General features: G+C 43.9%; 1 protein-coding gene and 1 pseudogene across 1 annotated transcript in view; both read right to left on the bottom strand.

Moving 5' to 3' along the window:
- The window catches only part of LOC124556317 (alkaline phosphatase, tissue-nonspecific isozyme-like), a 655606-nt gene that overhangs the window by 507380 nt on the left and 131131 nt on the right, over positions 1-17095 (bottom strand). The window lies entirely within an intron of this gene.
- LOC124557163 lies at positions 16326-16443 on the bottom strand (annotated as a pseudogene).

The following is a 17095-nucleotide window of genomic DNA, read 5'->3' as shown; positions in this document are numbered from 1 at the left end:
GCCCTTCCTGGCACAAAGTAACAAAGCGGATGCGGTCGAACCGCGGTATTGACCGTCTAGGCATGGCTGAACTACAGACAACACGAGCCATGTACCTCCTTCTTGGTGGAATGACTGGAACTGATCGAGTGTCGGACTCACTCCGTCTAATAGGCGCTGCTCATGCATGCTTCTTTACCTTTGGGCAGGTTTAGTGGCATCTCTGTACAATCAGAGGGACTGTGTCTGTGATACAGTATCCACAGTCGACGTCTGTCTTCAGGAGTTCTGGGAACCGGGGTGATGCAAAACTTTTTTTGATGTGTGTATTTAAAGTTAGCGTATCCCTTGATCCGTATCGATTTTAAGTTATTCCTGACAACTTTGTTAACCTTGGTAGCTTTCATAAAGTGCTTTACGAATGCATTAGACTTCCTAATAGGAACTAGGGTCTGAAGCAAAACTTTCCAGTCCTACACGATTAAATAATTTTACATCTTTTCTTCTTTGCTTTGCGGCCCCTTTTCCCTCAGTTGCAGTTATACACATTATATGGGGTAACGCCGCATTTTGCGACAGTATTAACCTGTATAATATGTAAAATAATTCTGTATGCCCCGTAAACCTGCTAGTATAGTATTGTTATGAGAAAACTACGAGGGCGTGCTGAAAAATAATGCCTACTAATTTGTTTATGTAAAACGTCTTAAACCTTTTTAAATAAAACAAACGTTGTTAATGTTACGTCTGCCACAGACGGCCGCTGTCGGGCAGACTACACTCAAGACACCCCTGTGTACCATATAATATAACATACACAAGCACTTGTAGGCGCAACCAAGAGGAAACAAATTCTTTACAAATAAACTGAACTTGCTAGAGACTAATGCGAACCTTTTTCTGCAGAGGTCGCCTCACAGACACAGGGAAGTTGGAGTACTCCGCCGACCTCTGCCGGCTTTATAAGGCCAGCGGAGCAGCAGTACAGCCAGTTCCTCGCCGAGCTAGGACCAGCTCCGGCGGACATCACCGACGCTCTTGATGAATAGTCGTGTACTTGTTATTTGCATTCTTTGTGTGTATATAGTGTTTGTTCGAAAAGTGTAGTTCAGTTTCAATAAACGACATTATACTGAGTGTTCTGTAATACTGAGTATTATTCAGTTAACACTTTACATCTTTATTCTTCATGCCTACAGATTTATTTCTCAACATAGTCACCTTGGTGATGAACACATTTCCCTCAACGAGAGACCAGTTTGTTGATAATGTCACTGTGGAATGTCTGATTTTGTTGAGGGAGCCACAACCTCACCTCTGTTTCCACAGCTTCATCACCATCAAAGTGAAGTCCTCGAAGATGTTCTTTAAGTTTTGGAAAGAGACGATAATCGGGTGGGGCCAAGTCGGGACCATGTGGAGGATGATCGATGACAGTGAATCCACGACGTCCGATTGTTGCAGATGTCGCAGCGCTCGTGTGTGGTCTGGCATTATCGTACTGAAGGAGAGGGAGCGCCATATGTGGACGAACTGCGCGAATTCTAAACTCGAATAGAGCACGACGTTTCTCACGCACCGACATAGTTACGTGACACACAGCAATGTCACACGTTACAATTCGGAGCCATTTAGCGGCAGAGGGTTTCAACGTGCATCAACGTAGCGGCGAAGTCGACCGAACTCAACCGATATTGAGAACGTAATAAAGGCATTACTTTTCAGGACGCCTTCGTAGAAATCTCACTGGAAAGCAAAGTCAGTTCTTTGTAACCTGAACTTGTACAACAAATGCATATCCTACTCTGCGTAACCTGAGGATGTCGAGTCTTCCGTGTAGTTCTTGAAATATTCTGGGAAGTTAACAGAAATGCAGTTATTCGTTGATTTTTGTGATCTGGTGAAAGTTTTTATTGTAGAGAAGAAACCATCGGTAATATAGTTATTTCTTTAGGTTAGTTATACGAATCCGGATATGCTCACATTCTTTGGAGAATACACTGAGCTGATAAAAAGTCATGGGACAGCGATATTCACACATAGACATGACGGTAGTATCCCGCACATAAGGGCAGTGCATTGGCAAAGCTGTCTTTTGTTCCCAGGTGCTTCAGGTGGAAAGGTTTCCAGCGCCTCTCCTGGATTCGTGACCATATCGGTTGGACCCTAGACTGGAAAACCGTATCGTGATCAGATGAGTCCCAATTTCAGTTTGGAAGAGCTGATGGTACGGCTTGAGAGTGGCGCACACCGCACGACGCCATGGACCCAAGTTTTCAACAAGACATTGCGCAACCTGATGGTGGTGGCTTCGTGTATGCTGTGTTTACATGGACTTGGCTGGGTCCTGTGGTCCACCTGAACCGGTCACTAACTAAAAATGGTTTTGTTCGGCTACTTGGAGATCATGTGCAGCCATTCATGGACTTCATGTTCCCGAACAACGATGGAATCTTTATGGATGGCAGTGCGCCATGTCACTGGGCCACAATTGTTCACAGCTGGTTTGAAGAACATTCTGGGCAGTGCGAGCGAATGGTTTGGCCACCCAGATCGTCCGACATGAATCCCATCGAACATTTATGGGATGTAATCGAGATGTCAGTTCGTGCGCAAAATCCTGCACCGGCAACGCTTTCGTAATTATGGATGACTGTAGAGGCAGTATGGCTCAATATTTCTGCAGCGAGCTTCCAACGACTTGTTGAGCGCATGTCACATATAGCCGCTGCACTACGACAGGAAAAAGGAAGTCCGACACGATATTAAAAGGTATCACATGACTTTTGTCACCTCAGTATGCGTAAAACGTCGTTTAGATCAATGAAGCTGATGGATGATTTCTGCTTTTTGGCACAGTATATTCTCTGTCCATCCATTGCCCTATAAGATAACGTTTCGAATTTCTGAATTATTCGCTGGTTAATTATAGAATGTCTATTTTGGAGGAATATATCGTTGTTGTGGTCTTCAGTCCAAAGACTGGTTTGATGCAGCTCTCCATGCTACTCTATCCTGTGCAAGCTCCTTCATCTCCCAGTACCTACTGCAACCTACATCCTTCTGAATCCGCTTAGTGAATTCATCTCTTGGTCTCCCTCTACGATTTTACCCTCCACGCTTCCCCCCAGCACTAAATTGGTAATCCCTTGATGTCTCAGAACGTGTCCTACTAACCGATCCCTTCTTCTAGTCAAGTTGTGCCACAAATTCCTCTTCTCCCAAATTCTATTCAGTACCTCCTCATTGCTTACGTGATCGCGCCATCTAATCTTCAGCATTCTTCTGTAGCGCCACATTTTACAAGCTTCTATTCTCTTCTTGTCTAAACTATTTATTGTCCACGTTTCACATCTATACGTGGTTACACTCCATACAAATACTTTCAGAAAAGACTTCCTGAGACTTAAATCTATACACGATGTTGTCAAATTTCTCTTCTTCAGAAACGCTTTCCTTGCCATCGATAGTCTACGTTTTATAACCTCTCTACTTTGCCCATCCTCAGCAATTTTGCCGCCCAAATAGCAAAACTCATCTATTACTTTAAGTGTCTCATTCACTAATGTAATTGCCTCAGCACCACCTGATCTGATTCGATTACATTCCATTATCCTCGTTTTGCTTTTGTTGATGTTCAACTTGTATCTTCCTTTCAAGGCACTGTCTATTCCGTTCAACTGTTCTTCCAAGTCCTTTGTGGTCTCTGACAGAATTACAGTGTCGTCGGCAAACCTCAAGGTTTTTATTTCTTCTCTCTGGATTTTAATTCCTACTCCAAATTATTCTTTGGTTTCCTTTACTGCTTGTTCAATGTACAGATTGAAAAACATCGGCGATAGGTTACAACCCTCTCTCACTCCCTTCTCAACCGTTGCTTCCCTTTCGTTCCCCTCAACTCTTGTAACTGCCGACTGGTTTCTATACAAATTGTAAATAGCCTTTCGCTCCCTGTCTTTTACCCCTGCCACATTCAGAATTTGAAAGAAAGTTTTCCAGTCTACATTGTCAAAAGCTTTCTCTACGTCCACAAATGCAACAACGTAGGTTTGTCTTTCCTTAACCTGGCTTCTAAGAAAAGTCTTAGGGTGAGTATTGCCATTTCTCTGGAATCCAAATTGATCTTCCCCAAAGTCGGCTTCCACCAGACTCTATCCTGTGCAAGCCTATTCATCTCCGAATAGCTACTGCAGACTACACCCTTTTGAATCTGCTTACTGTGTTCATCTCTCGATCTCCCTCTGTTGTGTTGTTGTGGCCTTCAGTCCTGAGACTGGTTTGATGCAGCTCTCCATGCTATCCTATCCTGTGCAAGCTTCTTCATCTCCCAGTACTTACTGCAACCTACATGCTTCTGAATCTGCTTAATGTATTCATCTCTTGGTCTCCCTCTACGATTTTTAGCCTCCACGCTGCCCTCCAATGCTACATTTGTGATCCCTTGATGCCTCAGAACATGTCTTACCAATCGGTCCCTTCTTCGTGTCAAGTTGTGCCACAAACTCCTCTTTTCCCCAATTCTATTCAATACCTCCTCATTAGCTTTGTGATCTACCGATCTCATCTTCAGTATTCTTCTGTAGCATCACATTTCGAAACCTTCTATTCTCTTCTTGTCCAAACTATTTATTGCTCACGTTTCATTTTCACACATGGCTATACTCCATACAAATACTTTCAGAAACGACTTCCTGACACTTAAATTTACACTCGATGTTAACAAATTTCTCTTCTTCAGAAACGCTTTCCTTGCCATTGCCACTCTACATTTTATATCTTCTCTGCTTCGACCATCATCAGTTACTTTGCTCCCCAAATAGCAAAACTCCTTTACTACTTTAAGTGTCTCATTTCCTAATCTAATTCCCTCAGCATCACCCGACTTAATTCGACTACATTCCATTATCCTCGTTTTGCTTTTGTTGATGTTCATCTTATATCCTCCTTTCAAGACACTGTCCATTCCGTTCAACTGCTCTTCCAAGTCCTTTGCTGTCTCTGACAGAATTTCAATGTCATCGGCAAACCTCAAGGTTTTTATTTCTTCTCTCTGGATTTTAATTCCTACTCCAAATTTTTCTTTTGTTTCCTTTAGTGTTTGCTCAATATACAGATTGAATAACATCGGGGAGAGGCTACAACCCTGTCTCACTCCCTTCCCAACCACTGCTTCCCTTTCATGCCCCTCGACTCTTATAACTGCCATCTGGTTTCTGTACAAATTGTAAATAGCCTTTCGCTCCCTGTATTTTACCCCTGCCAACTTTAGAATTTGAAATTGAGTATTCCAGTCAACATTGTCAAAAGCTTTGTCTAAGTCTACAAATGCTAACGTAGGTTTGCCTTTCCTTAATCTAGCTTCTAAGATAAGTCGTAAGGTCAGTATTGCCTCACGTGTTGCAATATTTCTACGGAATCTAAACTGATCTGCCCCGATGTCGGCTTCTACCAGTTTTTCCATGCGTCTCTAAAGAATTCGTGTTAGTATTTTGCAGCTGTGACTTATTAAACTGATAGCTCGGTAATTTTCACATCTGTCAATACCTGCTTTCTTTGAGATTGGAATTATTATATCATTCTTGAAGTCTGAGGGTATATCGCCTGTCTGATACATCTTGCTCACCAGATAGTAGAGTTTAGTCAGGACTGGCTCTCCCAAGGCCGTCAGTAGATCTAATGGAATGTTGTCTACTCCCGGGGCCTTGTTTTGACTTAGGTCTTTCAGGGCTCTGTCACACTCTTCGCGCAGTATCGTATCTCCCATTTCATCTTCATCTACATTCTCTTCCATTTCCATAATATTGTCCTCAAGTACATCGCCCTTGTATAGACCCTCTATATACTCCTTCTACCTTTCTGCTTTCCCTTATTTGCTTAGAACTGGGTTTCCATATGAGCTCCTGATATTCATACAAGTGGTTCTCCTTTCTCCAAAGGTCTCTTTAATTTTCCTGTAAGCAGTATCTATCTTACCCCTAGTGAGATAAGCCTCTATATCCTTACATTTGTCCTCTAGCCATCCCTGCTTAGCCATTTTGCACTTCCTGTCGATCTCATTTTTGAGACGTTTGTATTCCTTTTTGCCTGCTTCGTTTACTGCATTTTTGCATTTTCTTCTACAATTTTTATTTCTCACACTTCCCTCTAGTATGAAACTGGCGATCACTTGATGACTCAGAACATGTCTTATCCACCAGTACCTTATTTGCGTCAAGTTGTACCACAAATTTCTTTTCTCCCCAATTCTATTCACTTTAGAACTAGTTATGCAATAGCTAGAGACACAGTCATCGTCGACTGAAAATCTTATTAGATTCCTGCACATTAATAACAGAATATTATGATCCATTCCCCACCACACCCCTGTTCTACCCGAGCGTATCTCGTTCCGACAAGGCAAGTGTTCATCTATGAGATACGCAGTATACCCCTTTCATGAAAAGTGTGAGTCCATCACCATTCTTGGAGATTTAGTCTGGCTCTTCTCTGTAAATAGCTTTATGTCATTACAAATACTATTTATCCCATCACATTCACAATAATGATTATTTCGAACGTATATTATGTGCAGACGAGTGGTGAATGACCTATGATTATGTCTCACATGACTTATATTTTCTTTTACTTTCTTACCCTGTGTGGGCCCAGTTTAGCAGTATTTGTCCATAACATTATCTTTTAAAGAATAGTGATGTTGACAAGGACTAGATGGAGGTCTTCGTGTAATTTGTTAAATAACATTTTTATTGTAAAAGACTTCTTATGCCTAGACCGCAATTTTCAGTATAAAATTACAGCACAGTTTGGGTTGTTTTCTGCAATAGATCGCACAAATCGTAAAAAAGCTGTGTGTATGCGTAGAAAAACATTTTCGTTGACAGTAGTCATGCAATGAAACGCGTTAGTATTGTGGACCCACAAGACTATGACAGCATGTACTTAAAAATTTCATTATGAATTTTTAGCTGTTCCATAGCTGTAAACACATACACCAATCAGTACGTGTACACATTTTATAAAGATGACTATTTTATATGTCATGCTGGACAACTCTTTTGGAAGCCAGGATATTGCATTTCTCTCTCATTTTGTAACCATTGATCACATAAATTTTTTATAACTTCACTGCGTATTGTTTGGTGTTTATATTTACAGCTGTGCAACGGCTGAATATTCTAGTGCCGTTACGTATACTGTTCTCATTATAATACCTGCTGGACTGTTGCAAATCACGGGCATGTGATGCAAGTTTTACTAATGCAATCGGCAATTTTCCTTCTTTATTACTGTCATCTTGCGAGATTATGGTTTACAATCTGGCTCGCTCATGATGAAGTTTTTAGTTATATACTATCATATCTTGTTGGCCCACAATACGAATGCATTTCATTACATGACTAAAGTTAATGATCATGTTTTTCATTTCATGTCCTACGACTTTTTACTGTTTAAAAGAGCTGAATATGGTTGTAGAAAACAACAGAAACTAGTCATCGTGCTATAATTGTAGACTAAAAATTGCAGTCTGTCCATAAACAATTTATTGAATATATTACTTTTTATTTGATATCCATTTTGATATTCATCTTTCCTTGCCACGTGCCCTATTTCTTGTAGAATTCTTCACCTGCTAACGTTACAGTAATCCTCTCGAAAGTAGAAATCTATAAACTCATTACACCTAGCGTTTTATTCACGGATGGTAGTCAAAGATGGCACACATACATCGTGTAAAATAATGTGGATAGCTGCAGCAAACCAGCCTCCCGACTGGAGATCGCAATTTTTGAACGATTTAATACCGTCTGCAGTTTCATTTTTCCTTTATTCGCTGTACTGTTGCACAAACTCGGACTCAGACCATTTTCAAATATCTGCACAAAAATTCAATAATGGCACATTATGCAATAAATATCTCTGCCTATGTTGTACACTAATCTTCAAAATTTAAGAACGAGGTAAATGAAGTACCATAACATATCAACTACTTGCTGGAAATGAATGAAAGTGTGGGAGAATGCTGCCAGGGGCTACCAGACGCGCACAGTAAGTTGAACGTTGCATAGTGTTAGGTCGGTCAGCGAGTCTAAGTGTCAAATGGTGTTGTCAGCGCAACACGGAGTAGTTGAAAGAACGGGAATAGAAAGTGTGTGTCTATTAGCGAGCAGTTATGATGCACAGTGGATACGTTCTCCATTACAACATGGCCTGTAGATGACTGTTGAATGGCTCAGAAAGTAGAAGAAGGACGAAGTGTGACGGGTGTAGCCCAGGAGTTTGCTATTAATCACAGCATTATTGCACCTCCAGTCCAACCCAACAGCTGAACGGTCAGCGCGTTGGATTGCCGCGCAAGGGGGCGCGGGTTCGATTCCCGGCTACAGTGGGAGGTTTCTCTCCTCAGGGATTGGGTGTTGTGCTGTCCTCATCATCATTTCATCCTCATTGTCGACACGTAAGTCGCCCAACTTGGAGTCGCACTCAGTAAGACTTGCACTTGGCGGCCGAACTTACCGCGTGGGAACTCCCGGCTACCGACGCCATACGATCATTTCAATTTTTTTTTTTTTCACGTGCATGGGGGAGTGTTCCGAACCACGGGCGCTGATGCACGAAGGAGAGAAGGTGGTTGAACACGGTCAGCTACAGCAGCAGACGACCACTACATTGTGCAATAGGCAAGAAGGGACCCTCGCCAAACAATAGGTGCAGTTACAACCACATTTAACAGTTTTGCAGGGAACTCAAACTTTCGGTCCACGGTGGAATGGCTACTTCATGGAGGTGGTCTCTCTGTCCGACGACCAATACGTTGCCACTAGCACATCAGCGGCACCTTTTACGATGTTACCAAGAGCATAGCGACTGGACCAGTGAGGAGTGGGGTCGCGTGTCCTTAACGGATGAGACTAGATTAAGTCTGTAGTAGTTCTGGATGTACGCTCATATGGCAAGTGACTGGAACACGCAATGCGACCAAGAACATTGTCGAACATAACCGTTTTCGTATACCAGGTGTTATAGAGGCATAGTCTTGCATAGACGTACTGACATCCATATTCTTGATCACGGTACTCTCACCGGTCACCGTTATGACACTGTACTCCTCCACCGTGTGAGTATTATCAGGGGTACATTCGACCATGACTTCATTTTTATGGATGACAGTGCCCTGCCGCATCGACAAGCGCAGGTGGAGGAGTTCTTGGAACGAGACGATATTCGGTGAATAAACTGTTCTGCCCCTTCCCCCGACTGAAACCTCTTGGAGCACGTATGTGATGTGTTGAAAAGACGTATTGCAACAAGTCCATATGCAACAAAGGCCATCCAGCATTATTCAACCGCGCTGGTGGAGAAATGGAACGTCCAAGAACTAGTTACCAACCTTGTGACCAGCATGGGAGCGCGTTGCAGAGTATGTGCTCTCCATGCTGAGCACATGATCTGTTAAGAACCAGAACCTTCTGTAGTGTTCAAGGAACCATCATAAATCGCGATGACCTCAGTCTTATTACTATCTTTGAATAAAACTGTCGTTTCTGTTCGTCTCACTGCCCATTTCTTTCAGTTGTCATTTGTACTACGCTGTAGCAATTCTTTCTACACCATGTGATCAATAGTATACAGACACCTGGCTGAAAATGACGTACACGTTCGTGGCGCCCTCCATCGGTAATGCTAGAGTTCAATATGGTGTTGACCCACTCTTAGCCTTGACGGCAGCGTCCATTCTCGCAGGCATACATCCAATCAGGCCCATTCTTCACGGAGTGCTGCACTGAGGCGAGGTATCGATGTCGGTCGGTGAGGCCTGGTACGAAGTCGGCTTTCCAAAACATCACAAAGGTGTTCTGTAGAATTCAGGTCAGGACTCTGTGCAGGCCAATCCACTACAGGGATGTTACTGTCGTGTAACCGCTCCGCCACAGGCCGTGCATTATGAACAGGTGCTCGGTCGTGTTGAAAGATGCAATCCCCGAACTGCTCTTCTACAGTGGGAAGCAAGAAGGTGCTTAAAACATCAAAGTAGGCCTCTGCTGTGATAATGCCATGCAAAACGACAAGAGGTGCAAGCCCCCTCCATAAAAAACACGACCACACCATAACACCACCGCCTCCGAATTTTACTGTTGGCGTTACACACGCTGGCAGATGGCGTTCATCGGGCATTCGCCATACCGACACCCAGCCATTGGATCGCCACGTTGTGTAACGTGATTCGACACTCCACACAATGTTTTTCCACTGATCAATCGTCCAATGTTTAAAATTGTCTACCGATGGTACTGTATTCGATGTACGGGTTCCAGCAATGGTCGTATTCCTTTGTTAAGCAAGGGACGTAAAAAATTGATTTGACACTTCCAGTAGAACACTCAAACATCCTGACGAAACTGATGCGGTATGGTGCTGTCTCTAGGAATGTGTCTACGAACGACGAGTTCATTGTTTTTAAATTATTAGTTCCTTGGTTTCATCTCAATATATCTATGACGTTAGTATCTTTGTGTAAGTCCCTGCAAATACGACGTAACACGACTTCTTTTTCTTTAAAAAATTTTCGCTGAGACGTGTGTTTCCTCGTCTTGTAAGAACCACTCGGGTGATTGCTTTGCACGACATTGTTTCAATGGGTCTTCCCTTGCCGTAATATTATTTTCTCGTGTTGTAAGAATTACTCGGGTGATTGCTTTGCATGATATTCTTCCAGTGGGTTTTCCCTTGCCGCAGTATTATTTTCTTATCTTGTAAGAACTTCTCAGGTGACTGCCTTGCACGATATCTTTCAATTAGTTTTCCCTAGCACAATAGCTGTTTATCGTCCTGCTTCCCATGCCATGTAATGAGTGGGTATTTCTTTGGGATTGATGCAGCTCACCACGAATTCCTCTCCTGCGCCAACCTCTTCATCTCAGAGTAGCACTTGCAACCTACGTCCTCAGTTATTTACTGGATGTATTCCACTACCTGTCTTCCTCTAGAATTTTTATCCTCTGCAGCTCCCTTTAGTACCATGGAAGTTGTTCCCTGATGTCTTAACAGATGTCATATCATCCTGCCTCTTCTTCCTGTCAGTGTTTTCCATGTATCCTTTTCTCTCCGATCCTGTGGAGAACCTCCTCCTTATCAGTCCACCTAATTTTCAACATTCATCTGTAGCACCGTATCTCAAATGCTTCTAGTCTCTTCTTTTCTGGTTTACCAACAGTCTATGTTTATTAGTTCGATAGATGCTTTAAATGTGTCCGTGTCGGTGTGACAGCTTCTAATTTCAGTAATTAGATGCTGAATCCATATCCTATATACTTCTCATAGCGCTTTTTTTAGCCTAAATTTCTCATTTATCTCTATTTTATTTTTTGGATCCTCCATTCGTAGTTTAACATTAGTTGGATCCCAAAGTGTCACTGTGAACTGTCCATTAAGCTAATGCAGCCAGCTCTGGAAAGCAAAGATTTATGTCTATCGCCTTCGGCTTTCTCTCTTTCTCTCTCTCTCTCGCTATCTCTCTCTCTCTCTCTCTTTCCAAACATTAATCCCGACTTGTGGGATTTGGCGTGTTAATTTGAAGGGGTGACCGGATGCCCTTCTTGTCGCCACCCTATACCCCCCTCCCCCCCTTCCAGGACGGAATGTGTGTACCCCAGCTGTCTGCGTCTAGTCTAATCCATGGAATAGTGCGAACGTGTTTCAAATGTCTGCGAGTCGTGTAACTGAGGCAGAACGTGGGGAGCACCCCCGTATTTACCTAGCAGGATGTGGAAAACCGCCTAAAAACCACATCCAGGCTGGCCGCCACACCGGCCCTGGTCGGTAGTCCGCCGGGCGGATTCGATCCGGGGCTTGCGCGCCTACTCGAGTCGAGGAAGCAGCTCGGTAGCGCTCTATGCTGCTCTGGCAGCTGGCCTTCGGCTTTCTATACGGCCTCGATATTATGGGAGATTTTTCATCATTAAGCGTAATTAACCCACAGTCATAGGGTTACCTTTTCCTTATGTCACCCACAACCGTCTTTAGATACACACCCACACATAAAATTATGTGCATTAAAGTCACCGCATACCAGATGCGGCGACTGCGTGTGGGTGACGATATTTCTCTGCCTTCTATCTTAGACTGAAGCTCTGCTTGTACATTATCCGGAGATTAACGAGAAGCTGTTTGTATTTGAATGAAGTTTAACTGCTACAATTAAAGTTCTGTTATGTAAATTGAAAATAGAGGGGAAAGGGACTATTGATGTCTGCTGCATAGAGACTTTATGCAACGTCAGCGATGACGAATGAAAATACGTGCTAGACCGATACATTTTTTTTCGTTTTGAAGGAAGCCAGAGTGGTACTCAAACCCAGGATCTACTACTCACGAGGCAGTTGCGTTAACCACTGCACCACCAGGACACAGTGTTTATCGCAGTTACACGGACTATCGCGGCACGCCTCTAGGCCGACCCACATTCCCACATAGCACCACCCATCAGCAGTCTCCGACCATGTCCATGTCCTCCATGCTCGCTACTTTGAGATTCCCGCAGGAGGTCGGACGTAATTGTGCATCCGCACTGAAGGTGATGGATTCATTGCCCATCGAGGTGAATCAGCTATATGAACGAGTGGTTCCTGTTCTTTCGAACATGTCCGAAGGGACAAACACCACTCAGTATCTCCAGCTGTGATACATATAATGTAAATTGAAAGTGGAGAGGGGAGAAAAGCAAGAAAGGGGAAGGAACTAATGATATCAGCTGCATCGGGATATGTTTCGCAGCTGCTGATTCCGCGTAGTGTTTGTTCCTTCTGACACGTCCGAAAGAACAGACACCACGCATCTGTATATTTGTATCGCCTCGATGGGCAACGAACCCATTACCTTCAGTACCGATGCACAATTACGTCCGACCTCCTGTTTTGAGAATTTATTCTCATTTTCAAGTGCATTTGTACATTTATTTGCATGTATGATTTTCTGCCGTGCGTCTTTTCGAAGCTGGACTGTAATCAGAAAATCGAACATAATTAATTTTTGAGGGTTTTTAAATGCTAATTTTAGAGAACATATTTTTGTTCGTTTGGTTACATGTATTATACCGCCCCCATTATACAGAATATCACACACACGCTTACACTGTTTGTTTACAAAACATGCTACAAAGATATTATGACACTATGGTTTCACATAGAGTGTCTGCATCCTATCATTGACCTGGGGAAGTCATTGGCCGTTGAAATTTTCTTAATGATGTCTAATTCTATATCCCTGTCCTCTCCGTTCATTTGGATTGTGTTTGCTCTATGTATCATCCGGTCTGGCCGTGCGGTTCTAGGCGCTTCAGTCTGGAACCGCGTGACCGCTACGGTCGCAGGTTCGAATCCTGCCTCGGGCATGGATGTGTGTGATGTCCTTAGGTCAGTTAGGTTTAATTAGTTCTAAGTTCTAGGCGACTGATGACCTCAGAAGTTAAGTCGCATAGTGCTCAGAGCCATTTGAACCTCTATGTATCATCGTTTTGTATGCAGCATTCTTGTGTACATCTGGATGACATGATGTGGCTGGGATTGTGGTGCTTAGGTTGTATTTTTCCTACATATCTTGAAATTGTGTCTGTTGTTTTTGTTTTCTATGCAAAAGTCTAGAAAATTAATGCTTTTGTGTATTCAGCTGTGAAATTTATTTTCTTGTGCACATTATTATACAAATTTATAGTATTATTGGTGTCCTTGGAGTCACCTTTGAGTAAAATTAAGGTATCATCTACACAGAAAAAAATAGCATTAATATTGTAGATTTGTGCATAGAAAACAAAAACAAGTCACAATTTCAAGATATCTTTTAGCATGTAGCTATTTTTTGTATTTGTCTCGTGTTAGTGTCTTCGTGACATCCTCTGTTCGTGGTTAACAAGGAACCGTACGAACTTCCCCTCACCGATTTGATTCATATTGACATGGTGTGTAAGGCGCGACTAGGACTCCAGCATATGTAAACGGGAAAATGCACCCTTAACCGTTTTCGAGAAAATCGAGTTTGAAACATTTAGGCGTGCCTATACGCTGATAAGCCAGAACATTTTGACCGCTGTCCACACAGAGGTTAGATGCCGTTTGGTGGAGCCGCGGGAACTTAACACGGTAAGAAAATTATATAAGTTGAACGGAGACGGATAGGGGATGATTTTAGCGGTGATACGGGCCGTATATGGGGAAATCCACTGATATAAGCGACTTTGAACACGGGCAGATTATTATTACCAGGAGCATGTGAAGGTGTATCTCGGAAACGTCGAAGCTCGTCGAATGTCCACGTGCTATTGCCGTTAGCATCTACGGAAAGTGGTAGAAATGCAGTGAAACCACCAACAGGCGTTAAATGGTTGAATGTCCACGACTCTACACAGAACGTGGAGTTCGGAGGCTATGTAGAGTAGTATAGACGACGATCTACGTCATCCCTGGCAAAAAAGCACAATGCTGGTGCACGCACGTGTGTCCTAGAGCATACCATTCGGCGCACATTGTCTAACATTAAGCTGCGCATTGGACGACCCCTACATGTTCACATGTTGATCCAACGACATCGTCAATTACATTTGCAGTGGGCACGGTATTAGCGGGATTGGACCGTAGATTAATGGAAACTTGTCACCCAGGCAGACTAATCATGTTTCTTGTTACGCCAGATCGATTGTCATCTCCATAAACTCCATCACCCAGGTGAACGGAGGCTCGAAACGTGTGTCGCGTCACGACCACAGGCCGTTGGGAGCAATACTATGCTATGGGAGACATTCCCCTGCTCTTTCATGAGACCTGTGGTCTTAATCGAAGACACGCTGACAGGTGCGGACCACCTGCATCCCTTCATGCTTGACGTGTTCACCGACGGCGACGTCGTCTTTCAGTAGTATAATGATCCGTGTCTCAAAGCCAGAACCGTGTTACAGTGGTTCGACTGTTCGAGTGAACTCACGTTGATGTCCTGGCTACCAAGTTCGCCTGATGTAAAATCCTATGGAACCTATCTGTGTCCCTATCAGACGCTATCACCACATACACAAAGCGTCAGCCCCTTATTTACAGGTATTATATGACTTGTGCTTAAACATCTGGTGCCACTACCTCCAGCCGGCCGGTGTGGCCGAGCGGTTCTAGGCGCTTCAGTCTGGAACCGCGTGACCGCTACGGTCGCAGGTTCGAATCCTGCCTCGGGCATTGATGTGTGTGATGTCCTTAGGTTAGTTAGGTTTAAGTAGTTCTAAGTTCTAGGGGACTGATGACCCCCGATGTTAAGTCCCATAGTGCTCAGAGCCATTTGAACCATTTTTTGAGCCACTACCTCCACTAACGTACCAAAAAGCTGTAGAATCCATGATACGCAGACTCGGTGATGTACTGTGCTCTAAAGATGGCCCAAAAGCTATCAAGCAGGTGCTCATAATGTTTCGGCTTGTCATTGAATGTTTTGTATGATCACTAGTGCTTAAGAAGATCGCTAACAATCGAATAAGTACTTAGTTTCATAACCGCGAGGTCTCCGGGTCGAATCTCGCTGCCTCTACCTTTCTTTTTTTTAATTCCCACGTAATTCTAACAATAGGTATAGTATGAGTGTGAAAATTATCAGTATTTAATGATTCATTTATTATTTTCATTATCTTTATCCTGAAAAAGGAGAAAAATTTCTTAAGAATATTGGAAATAAGAAACCAATCGCCTTACTGTGGTGGTAACACCAGTTCTCGCCAGACCACCGAATTTAAGCGCTGTCAGGCTTGGTTAGCACTTGGATGGGTCACCGTTCGCGTCAGCCAAGTGCTGTTGGCAAGCAGGGTGCACTCAGCCCTTGTGAGGCCAATTGAGGAGCTACTTGATTGAGAATTAACGGCACCGCTCACGAAAACTGACAACAGCCGGAAGAGCGAAGTGCTGTCCACATGCTCCTCCGTATCCGCATTTGATGATGCCTAGGAGCTGAGGATGAAACGGCGGGCGGTGGGTACCGGTGGACCTTCTGGCCTGTTCGGGTGGTGTTTGTTTTTTATTGGAAGTAAAAGAAGGATACACGAGAACTTTCAATGAAACTGGTATAATTATTTAAATTATTGTGTCTATATCTGTGACAAACGTAACGTGTAACCTATCGTGATGCAGATCGTAGTAAAAAAAGCACTCCGTCTTCAGGTCACAAGTGGCCCATCGGGACCATCCGACCGCCGTGTCATCCTCAGACGAGGATGCGGATAGGAGGGGCGTGTGGTCAGCACACCGCTCTCTCCGTCATTATGATGGTTTTCGTTGACCGGAGCCGCTACTATTCGGTCGAGTAGCTCCTCAATTGGCATCACGAGGCAACAGCTCATGGCGGCCCGGATAGTCACCCATCCAAGTGCCGACCACGCCCGACAGCTCTTAACTTCGGTGATCTGATGGGAACCGGTGTTTCCACTGCGGCAAGGCCGCTGCCAGATCGTAGTAACATGGAACATAATGAAACTTCCTGGCTGATTAAAACTGTGTGCCCGACCGAGACTCGAACTCGGGACCTTTGTCTTTCGCAGGCAAGTGCTCTACCAACTGAGCTACCCGAGCACGACTCACTCCCCGTCCTCACAGCTTTACTTCTGCCAGTACCTCGTCTCCTACCTTCCAAACTTTACAGAAGCTCTCCTGCGAACATTGCAGAACTAGCACTCCTGAATGAAAGGATATTGCGGAGACATGGCTTAGCCACAGCCTGGTGGATGTTTTCAGAATGAGATTTTCATTCTGCAGCGGAGTGTGCGCTGATATGAAACTTCCTGACAGATTAAAACTGTGTGCCGGACCGAGACTCGAACTCGGGACCTTTGCCTTTCGCGGGCAAGTGCTCTACCAACTGAGCTACCCGAGCACGACTCACTCCCCATCCTCACAGCTTTACTTCTGCCAGTACCTCGTCTCCTACCTTCCAAACTTTACAGAAGCTCTCCTGCGAACATTGCAGAACTAGCACTCCTGAATGAAAGGATATTGCGGAGACATGGCTTAGCCACAGCCTGGTGGATGTCTCCAGAATGAGATTTTCACTCTGCAGCGGAGTGTGCGCTGATATGAAACTTCCTGACAGATTAAAACTG

Source organism: Schistocerca americana, chromosome X (assembly GCF_021461395.2).
Source record: "Schistocerca americana isolate TAMUIC-IGC-003095 chromosome X, iqSchAmer2.1, whole genome shotgun sequence".
NCBI classification, from domain to species: Eukaryota; Metazoa; Arthropoda; class Insecta; order Orthoptera; family Acrididae; genus Schistocerca; species Schistocerca americana.
This window is presented reverse-complemented; position numbering and strand designations above follow the sequence as displayed.